Raw genomic sequence first — 18,029 nt, forward strand, 5'->3', positions numbered from 1 at the left:
TTTTATTGTAAATTACACCGTAATATTATACACACTTACGTGTTACACTGAGGTTTTTCAACAGTTCCCCCAAGGGATACTGGAAGTTAAGTACAAATAAAAGACATCTTGGAATGTTTCAAGATCAACGTCATATCTGATGCACGTCATAATTAGACTTCTCTGACTTACAACTCCCGGTCCTCCTACTGAACTAATCCATTGTCCTTAGTTTCCCCTGAGTAACGTGACTACATCTTCGCCAAACACATCCACAAACACCTCACTCTCACCATCAGCTGGTCAGTCCGTCCCCTGAGTTACAAATGCAATCCACATTAAGTAATTTATACGTAACAAGATGAAATTGTTTTCTTTCCCAACAACTACTCACATACAGATGCGAATATGTACATTTTGAAAATGAAACCGCTAAAACAAAACTAAATATACAGGGTGTTTATAAATGAATATCAGGGTTTTAACGCTGTGTAATATTTATTACATTAAACTTACAGTTTTGCCAAGAAGCTTATAAATGTTCAATGTTAGCACCATTTACCACACGGCCCACATCAAGTCTATAGCCGAGCGCTGGATAGGCCGCAAGGGGCCCAATGACAGTGCTTGCTTTGTATAGCCTCCACGTTCACTCGGCCTAACGCTATGCGATTTTTTCCTTGGGGCTTGATCAAGGTTCGTGTGTACGTGCCTCCGCTACCAGCAGACCTCCCTCAATTAAGAAATCGAATTGAAGCAGCTGTTGCTGGAATCACTGAAGACACACTTATCAACGTTTGGGAAGAATTCCGCCGTAGACTTGATGTATGCCGTGTGACAAATGGTGCTCACGCTGAACATTTATAAGGTTCTTGGTAAAACTGTTTGAGTTACTCTTGCATTTGACATATCATTTATAACTGTAAGTTTAATGTAATAAATATTTTAAAGAGTTAAATCCCCGATATTCATTTATAAACACCCTGTGTTACTGCTGTTCTTCATAAAAGATTCTTCCTCCAACTGATAAGCGGTAATCACAGTCTTAACCAGGTTCAGTCCTTACAAATCCACAAACACCCTGTTAGCCCCGTTACCCTATATTAATATCGCCTTATTGCTTCATAGACGATTAACTCTAAGCTTGGGCTCGCCCTCTACCAGTAATGCAACCAGCATTGATTCTACCGTTTTTCATCCTTAATGCCGTCCTCACATGAGCCGTGAACGCTAACGAGGACGGCGACGTTGACGACGTGGTATCCAAAAAGGCCAAACAAATTATGACACTGAACTTACTCGCCAACATGATATGTGCTCTGCACTCGCAGTTAACAGTTACATAATGTGCGCGAAACATATGGATTTTTTGCATAAAGTAGTGATGCTGTTATTGTCAGGGATTGTTGAAGGTATACGTGGAAAATTTGGGAGAGAAATCATTTTGGTAAGGTGGACGAATAGGGACAGAATTACACTTTGAATCAAGAAGTTTTAAAGGATTTGACTGCCTGCTGGAGAAAAATGTACAAGACAACAGACGGGACAAGTAAACAATGATTCGAACTTTATAGACTTTCATTTACTGTCAAAAACAAACCTACGATAAGCCATAAAAGTAACTAATTTCAGCTGAACTGCTCATTATCGTAATGAGGAGCAACAGTGTTCTTAACTGTTACAGACAGAATTCGGCATTGCGGTACTATTGAAAAAATTTCGTCATCGACGTGGCATTCAATAAAACTACGCTAATGAGGAACTGTAATAATAGCAACGTTTACATATCGAACTGGATCTTAGGCATTCCTTCATTCTGTTCATTCTCAGTTAGTAAATGTTGACTGCGAGACTCAACACTTTTCCTTCTCACATGTTTCTCTTCACAATATCCAAATTTACCATAAATAATATTCTGCACTCAATAAAATTTGTGAAACACCATTTCAAAGCCAACATTACCAAGCGTGTTATCATTATACTCGTATTTTCTCGAGCTTTCGAATGATAAAAACAAATTTATCTCTCTACGAAGAAAAACCACACTGGCTTCAATATCAGTGTCGGCAAGAGAGATTCGAATTTTGCTGAGCCAACAAATTTTCGCGCCCCTCTGTGTACCACCATTCGCCGGAAATCTCTTTCGGCTATCTTGAACACTGCACAAAATAAAAGGAGTGGCCAGGTGAGTAAAATCATATTGCGCTTTTGGAAAAAGCGGCCCTGTTGTCCAGATCTATGGAAGAACTGATGTGTGTAAGCAACAATGTGGAGATAGCAGCGAGCAAAATTGGCCTCCTCCTGAATGAAGCGAAGACCAAACTTCCGGCAACGGGTATATTCATGCCTATTCAAGAGGGTTACTCCAGCCCTTGATTTTCGGAACCCGATGTTACAAAAGGGCTCGTAATTTTAAATGCGTTGGGATAATATTCAAAGAGGATGCATCATGTGAGGCAGAGGTCAGTGCGAGGATTCAAGCCGGACCGTACTTTAGTCTCAGGACAGCTATTTCAGTCACGCAGTCTCTAAGGAGTGTCGAACTCCAACTGTACAAAACGCTCATGTAACCTGTAGGGTTGTTTGGATGCGAAACTTGGAGTGTCCTCGACAAGGACTACTTTTTTCCAAACAGAAAGTCTTGAGAAAGATCTTCGATCTCGAACAATATGAGGCCATTATGAGTTGGTTCAGATGGTTCAAATGGCTCTAGGACTATGGGACTTTATATCTGAGTTCATCAGTCCCCTAGAACTTAGAACTACTTAAACCCAAGGACATCACACACATCCATGCCCGAGGCAGGATTTGAACCTGCGACCGTAGTGGTCGCCCGGTCCCAGACTGAAGTGCCTAGAGACGCCCGGTCACTGAGGCCGGCCATTATGAGCCGGATTTCATTGACAACCTTTCGAATATTGTTGGCTAGAAGTGAAACGAACGGCTCCTATTGGCAGGTCAAACCCCTCATATGGCGTAACATCGATGACCTTCGAAATCCACGATTGTTACTTCCCACGGAACACGACCACTATGTAGAACAAATAGAGGATGGGAAGAGGGAATCCCGGAGGATTCGCTGCAGATTGGCGTATAGCGTGATTGGTGGAAGAAAGCAGGAAATATAATCAATCAGAAACAGGGATTTGTAGCCGAAAACACAGCACTGGGCCTGATCGTGTAAAGTAATTACAACAATTCTGTTTTATCGTTAACTTTTTTGTCCCAGCTATAATTTTTTTTCAAATTTTTCCCTAGATCACCTTCAGATCTTTGTACCTCCGTCAGCATCCCACCGTGTCTGTGTCAAACCACACATCAGGGTACAGCTGTTATCTCGAGACAAATATGTCGTCTATAATGTAGTCAAGTAACTAAGTAAATGAGCGTAATTATTAGGGGATTCCTGCTGTATACCATGAAGATTATGCAGATCGAAAATAAAAAGCTGAACTCCGTCCGAAGCGGCTTTGAAAGACCCAACGGCACCGACCGACTGCCGTGTCATCGTCAATAGATAGGCGTCAGTGAATGCAGATATGAACCCGCCAGGGTAGCCTAGAACACTAACGCGCTGCTTCCTGGACTCGGGTAGGCGCCCCGGCCCCGGATCGAATCTGTCAAGCGGATTAACGACGAGGGCCGATGTGCTGACCAGCCTGGATGTGGTTTTTAGGAGGTTTTCCACATCCCGCTAGGTGAATACCGGGCTGTTCCCCGTGATCCTCCTCAGTTACACGGCTCGCAGACACCTGAAAACATTCGCACTATTCCATGGATTACACTCGACGTAGGCAGTTGGGGTACACTAAGTCCGTCCCGGGGGGTACGGGGTGGCGGCAGGAAGGGCATCCGGCCACCTCTTACACATTAACACGCCAAATCCGATTAACAATGGCTGACACTGCGTAGCTGCGGGACAAAGCTCAAGCGATAGAATATATAGAAGTGGATGCATAAATAAACAGGGATGTAGTCAGCTCACCACTCTCCGGACCTGTCACTTTCTGTGGTCGGAGTCACTACTTCTAAATCAAATAGCAACTCAATTTGCCTGACACTGGCTGAGCGGTCTCCACTTGGCAACAGCGCTCGACAGACCTGGATGGTCACCCACCCAAGTGAGAGCTAAGCCCCTACAGTCCCTAAATGCGGTGATCTGACGTGAAAATGTGTTACGACTGCGACAAAGTTGTCGGAATGTAGATCAAAATAGCTCTTATATAAAAAAAAAATTGTTGTTCAAAATGTTGAGTAGGATACATGAATTCGGAGAAGAATATCTCTAAGAGCTAATTCTAACTGCCTCTTGAAATTATTACAAAATTAAAAATCTAGTTAAATAGGACAGTACTGTAAACATTTTGTGGTCATCTTTGAGCATTAGCAATATCTTGGCAGATACGATGTGGCGGAATCGTTGTTTCATGTAAGAATGAGCGATGGAAGCAATATTTCTCACTTCCTGCCCTGCCTAAAAATGAACAACGTCGCGGGGACGAGAGATGTTGTCCCCTCGTTTATCACACCGCAACCCTCGACGCTCGGCACTTTTTAAGCCGGCTTGGCGTCTAAATCAGCGTCAGCAGGAACCCGCCGCGAGATGACGAGGCAGAACCGCGGGGACAAAAATGCTCTCTTCATTCCGCCCCCCAGGGCCCTCTGAATTATGAAGCCAAATCCGTTTGCCTAAACTCGTCTCGAGCGGCGAGAGTTTGCGCGGATCGATAGCGGGCGGCCGCGTCACTGCGCGGCGCCCGGATGTCGACTGTGAGCCGATTGTTAGCCGCGGGACGGGACGGGTTATTAATGGCCCCGGCAGACTGCTTCTTCCCCGGCGGACCGGTCTCCATCCACTGTGCCCCGGAGGACCGCCCGCCGCCACTTGACAGGTCCCCCTCTCCGCGACCGCAAACTCTCTCTGGCGGCGAGGGCAGCTCGTTAGCATTCGTAGCTGAAGCGGCTAGTGTGTCTTCCAGGAGCTGTCTAACGGCAAATAGGATATTATACATGCTATTGACAATGAACGTTACTACTGCGTCACATCATCTAGTTTCTGAAATTGGTTCTCATTGTGGTATCAGTTAACACTGGAGTAATCTGTTGTAGGGATTACCTTCACGTAACCTACAAAAATGCAGCAGGGTAACATCCTCGACAGCTATCCGTTGTAAAGACAGTTGATATGCTGCGTGCCTGTACGTTATTTCAGTATTCGTTACGCCATGAGAAAGTCAGTTTTAACCCTGCATTGCGCTGTTTTACACATATGCAGAGCTAATTTGGGACTGGATTATCTCTGCTATCAGTCGGATTTTAGTACTACATATTGCTTTGATTATTGGAACTGGTGCACCCCTACGGGGATATTGGTAAATGTGACCACATACAATCACTTTTCCAGAAATGTGAAGCAAAAACTATTTACATACTTCAACAAAAATAGTGCCTCACCCATTTTACTCGAAATTAATGACACAGAAAACAAAAATAAGCACTGAGGCTTGCTTATACGTGAGTGTTCTGAAAAGTAATACCTCCGGGGGCCCGTCCGGTTGGCCATGCGGTCTAACGCACGGCTTTCCGGGCGGGAAGGAGCGCCTGGTCCCGGCACGAATCCGCCCGGTGGATTTATGTCGAGGTCCGGTGAACCGGCCAGTCTCTGGATGGTTTTTAGGTGGTTTTCCATCTGCCACGGCGAATGCGGGCTGGTTCCCCTTATTCCGCCTCAATTACACTATGTCGACGATTGCTACGCAAACAAGTTCTCCGCGTACGCGTACACCACCATTACTCTACCACGCAAACATAGGGGTTACGCTGGTCTAGTGTGAGACGTTCCCTGGGGGGGGGCGGGGGGGGGGGGTCCACCGGGGGCCGAACCGCACAATAACCCTGGGTTCGGTGTGGGGCGGCCCAGGGGTGAAGTGGACTACCGTAGTCGTCGTGGGGTTGTGGACTACTACGGCTGCGGCGGGGACGTAGCCTCTTCGTCGTCTCTGGGTCCCCTGTTAACATGATATACAATGCATTTCATTCGATCTGTTTTTCTGCTTTCAGTACCAGCTGAGGTAATACATGCCTGTTACTCTGTTGACTGTCCCAGTTCTCAGACACAGATTGCAACCCTCTGCCACTATGGGGCTCCAAGTTGTTGTGTGTAACATGATAGTGTGCAATGTGACTACAGGATGAGTCGGCATTAAACCTACACTATTTGACATAAAACCTGGTCGGCGGCCGGCTGCCTACTGCCATGTAGTCTAAGTATGTGCCGATCGTGACATAGGAAAAATAGAGCGGCCACACTGTAACGGTTTCTCTGGCTATCTAGACAATCTGACTACTCCGTTGTCTGTGGCAATCACTGGAGTAAGTCTTGTCTAATGTTAGAGGCGTTACGTCATTTTGCTGAACGTCTTACAGAAAGGCACTCTTCATCTGAATGCAACGTCTAGCAATCAGGACTGCTTATTGCCTAAATTTTTGTAGAGTCTTTAGTGTGAATGTTGAAGTCCTTAGTGCAATGGTACATTAGCTACAATGTATATCTCCTCCTGGTACACCAGTAATAGCAGTTCCGTCCACAAACATTTTAGAGAAAGGTTTCTCAGCAGACTTTCTGGCTTTAGACGCCGCATGTTTCAGGCCTCTCTGAGACCCACTTGCTGGCAGCCGTCTGTGGATGCAGCGGCGGCGCTGCACTCCCTCCCTGTGTCTAAAGCGCCAGTCTCTGCTCATCACGTTGGAAAGCGTATAGTGTTTTACTGCCGTTGAGTCATGATCCACAAAAAATGAATATAATTTGCATTTTACTCCTGTTTCTATGTGACATTCGATTGCGAATGCAGTTCTAAGCCTTCTGACAACCTGGAATATCTCGTGGGTGCACGTATAGGTGACTGATTTACTAGTACCAAGCAACAGCACAGACAAAAGTGCTGCACAAATTCGAAGGAACGATCAGCCTCATGTTTTTAGATACTTTTTATCGTTTAGGACCAAGCAAGGATGAAGCATTACCAAGGGCATGAATAAGCTAGTTATACACACTATATCTACCCAGTTAATCTGATTTACTGCATCCCCAGAGTAGATGGTGTGAGAAGTTTCAGAAGACCACTATGCAACACACAGGCGATAGACACATATCAAAGGACAGAGCATCCCTCTAAGCTTTTAACTCATATTACAAGTAGCCGGCCAATGTGTCCGAGCGGTTCTAGGCGCTTCAGTCCGGCACCGTGCGACTGCTATGGTCACAGGTTCGAAACCTGCCTGTACCATAGATTTGTGTGATGTCTCTAGGTTAGTTAGGTTTAAGTATTTCTAAGTTCTAGGGGACTGATGAAAAAAATTATTCAAATGGCTCTCAGCACTATGGGACATAACTTCTGATGTCATCAGTCTCCTAGAACTTAGAACTACTTAAACCTAACTAACCCAAGGACATCACACATACATCCGTGCCCGAGGCAGGACTCGAACCTGCGACCGTAGCGGTCGCGCGGTTCCAGACTGTAGCGCCTAGAACCGCTCGGCCACCCCGGCCGGCGGGACTGATGACCTCAGATCTCAAGTCCCATAGTGCTTAGAGCCATTTGAACCATATTACAAGAGCAAATATGGGCACCGTTTGTGAGGCAGCGAATATCAACACCTGCATGCGATTCACTGAAGCCACCAATACAAATTGCCCTGGAAGGCGCAACAGCACCGCACTCTGAAAGTTTGTTCGTTGGGTAGCATACCTGCATGCGCGAAATAATTCGGTGGGAGAATATGAAGCCGATGATATGTCGTCATTGCCTTACATGCCTTTCCCTTGGTGCAACTGTTCCACAGCGAATCACACGAATCAACGATTGGAGATGTGATCTGTTGACTGTTCCCTGTAACTTTCTGTATAACTTGTAGTTTTAGTGCAGTTGTCCTCTGAAAACACGAAGATGCTTCTGAGTGACCAAGTACATGGATATCAGTTTCATTGCAGAAAACTTGTTTCGACAATCTTCAACCGATTTACGTAACAGCTTCATCAACACACTTTGCTCTTTAGATAGGAACTTGATGTAAGTTGGGAATATCATCAACATCTATTAGAGGCGATGCAAAAGTTTTCTTTCGAAGCCCACACTAACCTCTTGTCTACAGGGCGATTCAGCTGTCCCTACAGCTACCATTTTATGAAACCCAAAATGTTATACTTGACCTTCATAAACTAGCGGCAATCTCTCTACGCACAAACTGTTATTCCTCCAGAGAAAATGGACTTTTTTGTAGAAAATCTAATGTACTAAAATTTTGTATTGATATACGTTATCGCTGGTGGCCACACTTTTAGATTTATTCAACAAAAACGCATAAATGTCGCCTTAAAACGTACCACAACCCCCAACACTCATCCCTCAGCAGTCAGGATTTCTAGTATGGTGATCGTGCCACTCACTCCTACCAATGTACAAAATTTTCCGACTAAACGAAATATTCCCCAGTTTCGACCTGTTTTGGTCTATTGATTGGCCTATTACACCATTAGCATAGCCACCTGTTTTCTCAACGTTCTTAATTTAAAGGTGCCCCTTAGGGTAATGGAAAGCAAAACGTCTTTCGCAAGCGCCACGCTGAAACTTATGATGTTCACAATTGAAACCAAACCTAACCCTTACAAGCACGGTAGTTTCGTAGTCTGAAGGTCTGATGTATACATCGATGTTATTCTTTCTTTTATGCTGTTAAAATTCGCGTTGTTCTGTAACATTTACAGGAACGTCAGTTTTACCATTTGTAAGAGCTCGACGAAGTCGATGCCATAATGAGGTCAGCCAGCAAAAACCAAAAGAGGATGAATGTGGGAAACAATGCGTGCACTAGCAATTATTTCACAACATACTAGAATCCTGACCGGTGGTGACTAATTCTGGAAGAAGCGGTGCGTTTGAAAGTCACTTTTGTGCGATTCTCATGAATTACACTGAAAGTGCGGACTTGAGCGGAAACGTATCTCAATGTAATATTTAAATACATCAAACTTCCTACGAAAAAGTCCGATTCATTCTTTCTGTAGGACTGATAGTTCGTACGTAGCGAGCAGGTTAATACGAAAACCTTGTGTTTAGTCTTTGAAGGCCACGGATAACATTGCGGGTTGTATAAAGCGAAAGCGTTGATGGCAGCTAGATCGCCATGTATAAATGCATCAGAGTAGCGCTGAGTAGCATACATGTTGCAGCAATGCCCTCAGACTCATTGATCGACCTCTACAGTGGTAGCTTCAAACGTGCTAATCATGTCATATGAAATACCCACACAGGATTCGTACCAAGGAAAAATAGCGTCGGATAAATATGAGCCAGGCACCATGTACTGAGAAATGTCAAGCAGTTGCAAAAGTGGCTAATTAGTTTTCTATTAGCGAACAATTCGAACTATGTATACGAATATTAAGAAGCAGTCCTTTAGTACAGCGAACTTCCGAACCAAGCTTCCCTGATTGGTCCGACTTTCCTAACTCAAACAATAATAGTTACTTATGTTTCACGTGACACACAAATCACTATATTGCCATACGAGTCGAGGAATGGGAGTTTGAACTATATATATAGGGTGTGGTTCAAAAGTTTCAAGACTTAACTCAGAACTAGAAATTTATTGGACATTTAAGTACAGCGGACTATAATTCATCAGAATATGAACCTTCAGCATCAAAACAGCTCTGCCAGCGCGTCTTGCGCTGCTTCTGGAAGGCCTCGGGCGTAATGCTGTCAAGGGCTCTCCTCGAAGCCTGTTGAATGGCGTCAATGCAGTAGAACAGCTTCCCTTTTAGGTTTGTCTTGACTCGGGAGAAGAGGAAAGAGTCACTTGGAACAAAGTAGGGGCTGGAGGGTGGCTGTGGAAGTGCTGTCACGTTGAGCTTGACCAAACCTTCGGCGGAGGCTCATGCGAGCTTTCTTAGGATTCGGCGAGGAAGCAGTGTGCCATTCTGAGCTTTGACGCTTCGAGTCAGTATACTTGTAGTCCCAGGTCTCATCACCAGTAACCACTTTCTCTAGAAGGTTTGGATCAACATTCAACCGTTGGAGAATTTCCTGGCAAACAGCCACCCACCGTTTCTTCTGATCCACCGACAAAACTTTTGGCACCAGTTTGGCACACACTTTTAACATCATCAGTTTCTCCGCTCACAATCCTCCATACCATACCCCGACTCCCAGTTAATCGGCAATTAGTCTAGTACTAAGATAAGGGTCATTGTTTAAAAGTTCCCGCACTCTCTCCACATTTTGATCCATTCGGCTGGATGATGGCCTCCCAGAGCGGTCGTTGTCTTCAAAACTCCCGCGGCCATCTTTGAATAGTTTCTGCAACATGAAAACCATTGCACGGGACATGGCGTCTTCCTTAAGGGCCTCTTAAATCATACTGAGGGTCTCCGTGGTGGTTTTGTTCAGTCGCACATAATACTCAATCGCATAATGCTACTCCAAGTGCTGCTCCATTTTCGCCTCTTCAACTTTTCGACCGAGGTCAATGACACGCACTCAACTACTTCCCCCACCCGGTGGAACCGGTCCGCGCGCGCTCTCCTGCTCAGAAATGAATCAGTCTTGAAACATCTGAATCACACCTTATATATGAAAATTAGTAGCTCCATAAAACGTTAGTGTGGTAAGGGACTTGATAACCGTTAGGTTGGTATAAAATGGAGATGGAAGTTACTGTGCCTTTTCATATTAATGAAGGCATTATATGGAATCAAAACGTGGATACAGGAGATGTAGTAGATGGACATGGTGCAAAATTTAAGAATACTGAAAAGAATAGGCCCAGGAAGGCTATTACACAGGAACGTTGCCCGAAGGTGGTACAATTCGGTGGGATATCTACTACAGTATCGCAGACTAGTCAGCTTCATGCCCTAAAGAGCAAAAACAGTGAAACGCTAGACTTTACAAAACCGAGTGTACCGGATGTATTAAATCATAAGACTAGCCCAACTTAATAACTGATTTACGATAACACCAAACCAGACGAACGATTAATGTCTAAAAAGTTTTTGGAGGGTAGAACAGATAATTTTAAAAATGTAATTGTAGACAGTTATAAAAGAAAGTCGTAACGTAAGCATGGCCTCGTTACTCAGTAATTTCTGGGGTACAGGTATCAGAATAGAAGCCACGAAAGTGAATCCAAACAAGCAGGTAATTACTTACCGTTCTCTACTGGCGAACTGTTCTTACAAGTTAGTTTCTGAGGTTCCGTGCACTTGAAAATCTTTGTTGGCAGATACCCCTTTACTAATCCGTGGTGCTTGGCTACATTTTTTTTTTTTTTTTACGGACTTGCAAACTGATTCTTATTTGTTTGCTGCTTTTATATGTAAACAATATTCTAGATGAGAAGCGTTGTTTGTTGTGTGTATCAAGCGCATGAACAAGTAACCGAAGAAGTTTTGCATAGGCGTATGTTGAAGTAAATAAAGGGTGGACAAGTTTCATTCACTATTTAAGATTGTTCAGGAAAGCACTTTTTTTATTTCTCTGTCTTTTCCTTAACTGCTGGGTGGACACCGCTTTACGGCAAGTGAGGCAAGTAAAATAAAAGTTCCCTTAAACTGTAGCCAAGATTACTATGGTACAAAAATATATGTCAAGCAGAATCTTGAATTGAGAGTTACTACAAATTATTCACGAATAAATTATTGTAGCTTGACATCCAGTGTAGGCGGTGTGTTAACAAGCGTCGATCACAGATGTTGGTAGCCGTGGTGGACAGACGGATGGAACGTTGTGCGAATACCGTTACACGGCTTAAGCTGCGTGCTCATTAATCATGTTTTATCGATGCGTCCAGATGAATGGGAATCCCATTTGAAGCGCTACACGCACGAAATCAGGTTTAACATTGCACAAAAACCTCGTTTTCTCTCTCTGTCTCTATTAAATTTTTTGTTCTTTTTTGGAGGGGTGGGAGTGGCTCCCCTACATTGCCAAGTGTGCCATATTTGATTTTAGGAGACAAAAGGGTGAATAAAGGATTGCTAAAGAGCTTTGCTCCCAGATAGTAGCACAGTGTTAAGAGTAGAATTACCTTTCAGTTTTACTCATTCGGTAAAGATAAGGGACAGGAGAAAGAGTCGCTAGTCATTAGTGAGAGATCTAACCTCAATCTTTGAAAGACTTAAAATACAAGTAGGAATAATTTGTGCCTTAAAGGAAGTGTAATATTACAATAAACCTAACTAGTAATTGAAGAAACTGTAACCATAAAAACAAAAAAAATTGAATGAGAGCACCATAAATAATATTATAGTATTCGGTTAGATCCTAGAATTATGCCAGCAGCCTTAGAGGTTGGAAACACAGAGGATAACGGAAATCTACTGGTACGATTATATGACACAAATAAAACCTAGGTAAAAGTTTAGATTTTAGCTGTGATCATCGTCTTTAGCGTGTAGTACGTGCATTATACATGGCCTGACCACATATCAGCAAGTACGAGAGGAAAAGAGTGTCTTGAGAAGGAGCAGGAGTACTCGGGTAGCACGAAACCTATCACCATTTCGACGGAGCGCTACTTAAGATCTCCGACTGCTGTCTGGAGCATATCCACTGACCGCTGAGAGCACCATAACAGCACGCATGAGCGCTTGCGATCGGGACGCTCCAAACGGCAGTGTATGCCGTGCTGAGCACGATATGGGTCTGAGAACTGCAGTTATTTTCATCCCAGGCCGTGTTCATCCTCATCAATAAGTTCTCAAACGGAAGTGCACTTTGAATTTCCTTTATTGTTTAAATTCTTCCTACTAGCTACCATTACAAAGAAGCAGGTTTCAGAAGGTTTCTTTTGCGTAATATTTATCGACACGACGCACAACAAACAGCCCCACAGAACACAGTTTTCAGTATTAACCCGATTTCTTTCATTTATTATTCGTGCTGCGTTGTTTTACTGACTATTCAGCGGTGCTTATAGGGAGCCATTTTCTAAGCCGCAATGATTTTTCCTCGTATGATCGACGACCTGCAGCTGCTTTCTTTTCTGGATGGTGTAGCTCTCTAACCTCACTAACGAGTTTGAGTTGAAATGCGGAGATTGAAGAATCGTTACCGATATCAGAATGAAACGGAATCAGTGGTTCGCTTCATTGCCTAAACTCTCTCTACACATATATTGATTCAATACCCCAAGAACTAAACTTAAAAATGGGACAAGACAGGTGTTTTATTTTATAAATTGCACATTGTATCACACTTTATAGTCCTTTCAGTTTTCCTTGTGTGTATGTGTCCATGAGAGTGGATGAAATGGGCTATAGAAAGGTGTACGTTGGTCCAGAGATAGTAGAAAGCAGCAGTAGGCTTTTCACAGAAGAAAGTAACAAGGTTCAGAGTAGGGACGGCTGTAAAGACGCGAAAAAGGTCAGATCGGTAGAGTGTAGAGGGCGCAGACTGGTCCATCAGCCAATGAGTGCAAAGGATTTGAAACAAGGGACGTTCAGTCCAGCCAGGAGCCTTATCGCGGGTGGGGTTGGGGGGGGGGGGGGCGAGGGGAGACCGATGGTTGTTTGGAAGCGTGGAAGAGCGGACACGACGTCATTGTGCTCCTGGGTGAATACGGTAAGAAGCCGCAATGTTGGCTGATATTGGCGTACAATGTTTGAGAATATGGCAGGATACGTGCAGGAGTATTCTACATTGCTTAATAAATTTTTGTTTCGGGAATTTTCTTGCCTGATCTATTGTCCAGCGCCTTGTTCACGTGGCACCATCAGTACATCCTGTAAACTTTTTTGTGAAAGAAGGAGTAAAGAGGGTAGGTCAATACCCTGTTTCATATGCTTTTATAATACTTTTGATGTAGTTATTTGCTTGAATCAAATGTTTTCTGCTTTTGATGTTGTGTTCGTGCCACGTGGTTATTAGAATAATATGAGCGCTGTAGTTACTGTAATACCATAAATTATTACAAAAGGGTTTTGCACCTCTGTAATAACCTTGCTAATTTCTTGGGTTGCGCTTTTGCGTGCCAGATAGTGTGGGCGCCTACGTAAATTAGTTTGTGTACAGTAGCATAAAAATGAATGGGAGCGCTGTGGTAATGAGACTAATTTCATAAAAACTTTTCCCAAATTGTATGACAAAGAGCAGGAAACCATCAGGTATTTTAATCGATATTATGAATGTAGTTGTAAATTAAAAGAATCAATTTTCCAATGAATAAATATCAGTTATATGAAATTATAAACTGCTTTTGCCCCTTTGTTTCATCTTCCGCTAATGAAAAGTAAAATTCTGTTCTCAGATTCCAAAAGCACGCGGTTACGGCCTTCAGGCTACACGCGTTGGTTTTGTGTGCATAGACAGCGTTATCCATTGCGCATAGTTGCTTTTTGTTATTATATTAATTAACTTCGTGCCTAATTACAAAAAAATGTAGCAGAACACCACTGGTTTTGCACACTCAACCTCGGCGTGTACCAATATGAGGGTCATAAGTTGAAACAGTGCCAAATAAAGCTAATGTAGAATTTCAGTTAAAGGCACAAGATAAGTTACTGTATCCCACACTTATTGAAAAAAAAGACACTGACAGGCATAATAATGATCGGAAGGTATCCTAGCACTTGTGATACTGGCCCACTACTCATTTTATCACAAAAAATTTACACGATGCACTGATGGTACCACTTTAACAAGGCGTGCCAAAAAATGCGGTGGACAATAGATCACACAAGAAAATTCCCAGAAAAAAAATTTATTAAGCAACGTACAATACTCCTGCACCTATATTGCCATATTCACAAACGCCTTACGCCACTATCTACCAAATTTGGTGCTTCTTGCCGTATTCACCGAGGAGCTCCATGACGTCCGTGTCCGCTCTTCCGGCCGCCCCAACCATCATTCACCCCAAACCTGGCTCCCGGCCGGACTCAGCGTCCCTTGTCTCAAAGCCTTTGCACTCATTGGCTGATGGACCACTCTGCGCTATCTACACTCCACCGATCTGATCTTTTTCGGGTCTGTACAGCCATCCCTACTCTGCACCTTGCTACTTTCTTCTGTGAAAAGCCTACTGCTGCATTCTACTATCTCTGGACCAACCTACACCTTTCTATAATCCATATCATTCATTCTCTTGCACAGATACACACAAGGAAAACTTAAAGGACTATGAACTGTGATACAATGTGCAATTTATCAAATAAAACATCCACGTTCTCCCATTTCTAAGTTCAATAGTTGGGCTATTGAATACATATGTCTCAAGAGAAGTGAACCTCTGGTTCTGCTCCAAGGTTTGGTAGAATCATGGGAATTTAGCCGCATATATCTGAGGAGTGAGAAACAAGCTCACTGTACCAGTGAAGAACTTTTCGAACCGTGCGCCCAAAGACTCGTTGTAATCCACCTCATATTCTGATTTCAATTTTTCGTTACTAGTTTGGCGATCCATTATCGCAGCTAATTTCGTTTCAACTGTTCGGCATGTCAACAACACACCTACAGGGCTACGGAAGAATATGGAAACACCAGAGTCAAAACACATTATTTTCTTAATACGGTGAAGGAAAACCATTCGCATTTAAAACAGCTTCCAGTCATCTCAGAATGGGTGAATACAGGTCCGGTACGCTTCAGAAGGATTCGTATACCGTTTTTCCCTATAAAATAAAGGCAAATTCAGGTAACTCTGAGGGGGAGAATTGCAATCATGCACCATTCTCTCCAAAATAGAACACAAAGACTCAATAAAATTGAGATCCCGTGACAGTGGTTGCCAGAGACTATTAGAAATTTCATCCTCGTGGTGACAAAACCAGTTCAAGTCCTTGGGAGCTATGTAGATAGCCACCAGTAGTTTTGGAACGCACCACCACCACCGGAGAATAAACATTGACATGACCAGCCAAAAGTGTCACATAATCCTTCGCAGTAATGAAAACCTGCAAATTACCCATGGGTCACATGGAATACCACGATATGACTGTCCAAATCATCACCAAACAGTATGAAACAAGACTCACCCGACCGAATGACTACCTGTCGCTACTACTTTGCCCAAGCTGTTGACTTCGGTACCATGTTTGGCTGTGACAGACATTTTCATCACTGATGCGAAATTTTGGATTTCCAGTTCGACCTGCCATTACTAGATTATGAAATTCCCCTCGTGTTGTTTTGGTATTGACAGGGTTCGCCAGTACGACACTCAGTTCTGCAGTGACTTTTGCATCTTATTTTTCGCCACAATCTGTTTCAGTTATTGTCTGTCACTGTTGCTCAACACACGCTTCGTTCTGCGATTTAGTGGATGATGCTTCTCCATTCCCCCTGTATACGATATAAATCTACGATATGGCGAATCTTTAAACATCGAAAACTTAGGCTTAGCCTACCTCGACTACGGAAGCACTCACCATATGGGCACCAAAAATATGCCCACGCTGGAAGTCACTCAGCCACGAAATAACGCATTCACAGCTAAACAGTGCGCTATTCTGACCAAGGCTGAGACTTGCAAAATTCTGAGGACATCGCGCATGTTCATGTTTCAGCACAATAGCGCAAGCTGCAGGATTTGTTAGCATCTGTATTTACGTTCAATCACGCAATTCTCGCAGTGTTCCCGTACTTTGTCCAGCCCCTATAATTCTTCTGTTAAGCTACTTCAAAGCCATTATAGTGTGCTAATCTAAACTCCACCTCTTCTTTTTGCAATTCGGCTTCATTTTTGACAATGTTTTCTCTTCATGTGAGCTGTAGCCGTTGCATTAGTTCCTCATACATGCAGGTAGTGGAAGAGAGATGGACGTAGTGTTCCAAACGTCCGCAGACAGCATGTGTCCTCTGAAGTGTTGGCAGAAGAGCCAACAGTGTGTTGCTAGAGGAGGCCGAAATGCACGCGTTTAATTACACGCTGACTGGCGTGAGGTCTGGAACAGTTAAGGGAATTAATAGTAGCAAATAAAGTACGTAGTTGATGTAATATTTAACTTTAATCCATAACTGGAAAACATCGCTCTTGATGGTACATGTTTTATGATAAATATCAAATGCTATGGCGCCTTGCTAGGTCGTAGCAAATGACGTAGCTGAAGGCTATGCTAACTATCGTCTCGGCAAATGAGAGCTTAATTGTCAGTGAACCATTGCTATGAACGTCGGGTGTACTACTGGGGCGAGTGCTAGTAAGTCTCTCTAGACCTGCCGTGTGGTGGCGCTCGGTCTGCAATTACTGACAGTGGCGACACGCGGGTCCGACGTATACCAACGGACCGCGGCCGATTTAAAGGCTACCACCTAGCAAGTGTGGTGTCTGGCGGTGACACCACATCCTCTTCTCAAATAAAGTACTAAATATTCCCAAGTAGTCCTCAATTACCAATACATCATTTTTGCACCAGTATAACTAAAATATCAAGTATAAATACCGTACCGCAATAGCACAAAACAAATATTTTTGTACGAGAAATACGTCTTGTAAAAGGAGTACACTGTTTGAATGCTAAGCAACCCTTGACCAATGGAATACTTCCAGAACTCAAACATTCTGGAACGAAGTGAGTGATGTTCTAAGCTCCGCTCTAAGGTATAATGCAACTGATCTTATTTTGCCACAACCTATCATTTTTTGAAGGAACTCTGTTATTGGTAACACGCAAAATTTTGTCACTGGAAACATGCAAAATTTTTAGTAAGAACAAATATCTGTCACGAGACATTATTTCTCCAAAAATATGAGTTTTGACGAGACGATCATTTGAGCAATATTCAGAATACTTCAGTATTTTAGCTCCTGTCATGAACAGACTTACTGAAGAAAATAATAGATTTACCGTACAATCTTTCAATGCCTCCAAACGACATGGTTCACAGGTAGTATTACTCTGAACAGTGTAGTAGCTACTAGTCTTATCTACAATAATTGGGACTAATTCCGCCATGAACAATGCTTGAAATCTTATAGCGCAATAACGTTTTTCGGTTTTGCGAGAGTAACGCCCTATTGTTCTGTACCAAAATCGTGAACTCTGGGTT

The 18,029-nt window shown here is 43.3% G+C and overlaps 1 protein-coding gene across 1 annotated transcript in view; it reads left to right on the forward strand.

Annotated features, from left to right (window-relative positions):
• The window catches only part of LOC124622874 (furin-like protease 2), a 790,830-nt gene that overhangs the window by 718,609 nt on the left and 54,192 nt on the right, over positions 1-18,029 (forward strand). The gene's annotated exons all lie outside the window — the stretch shown is intronic.

The sequence above is a fragment of the Schistocerca americana genome, chromosome 7, assembly GCF_021461395.2.
Source record: "Schistocerca americana isolate TAMUIC-IGC-003095 chromosome 7, iqSchAmer2.1, whole genome shotgun sequence".
Classification (NCBI taxonomy): Eukaryota; Metazoa; Arthropoda; class Insecta; order Orthoptera; family Acrididae; genus Schistocerca; species Schistocerca americana.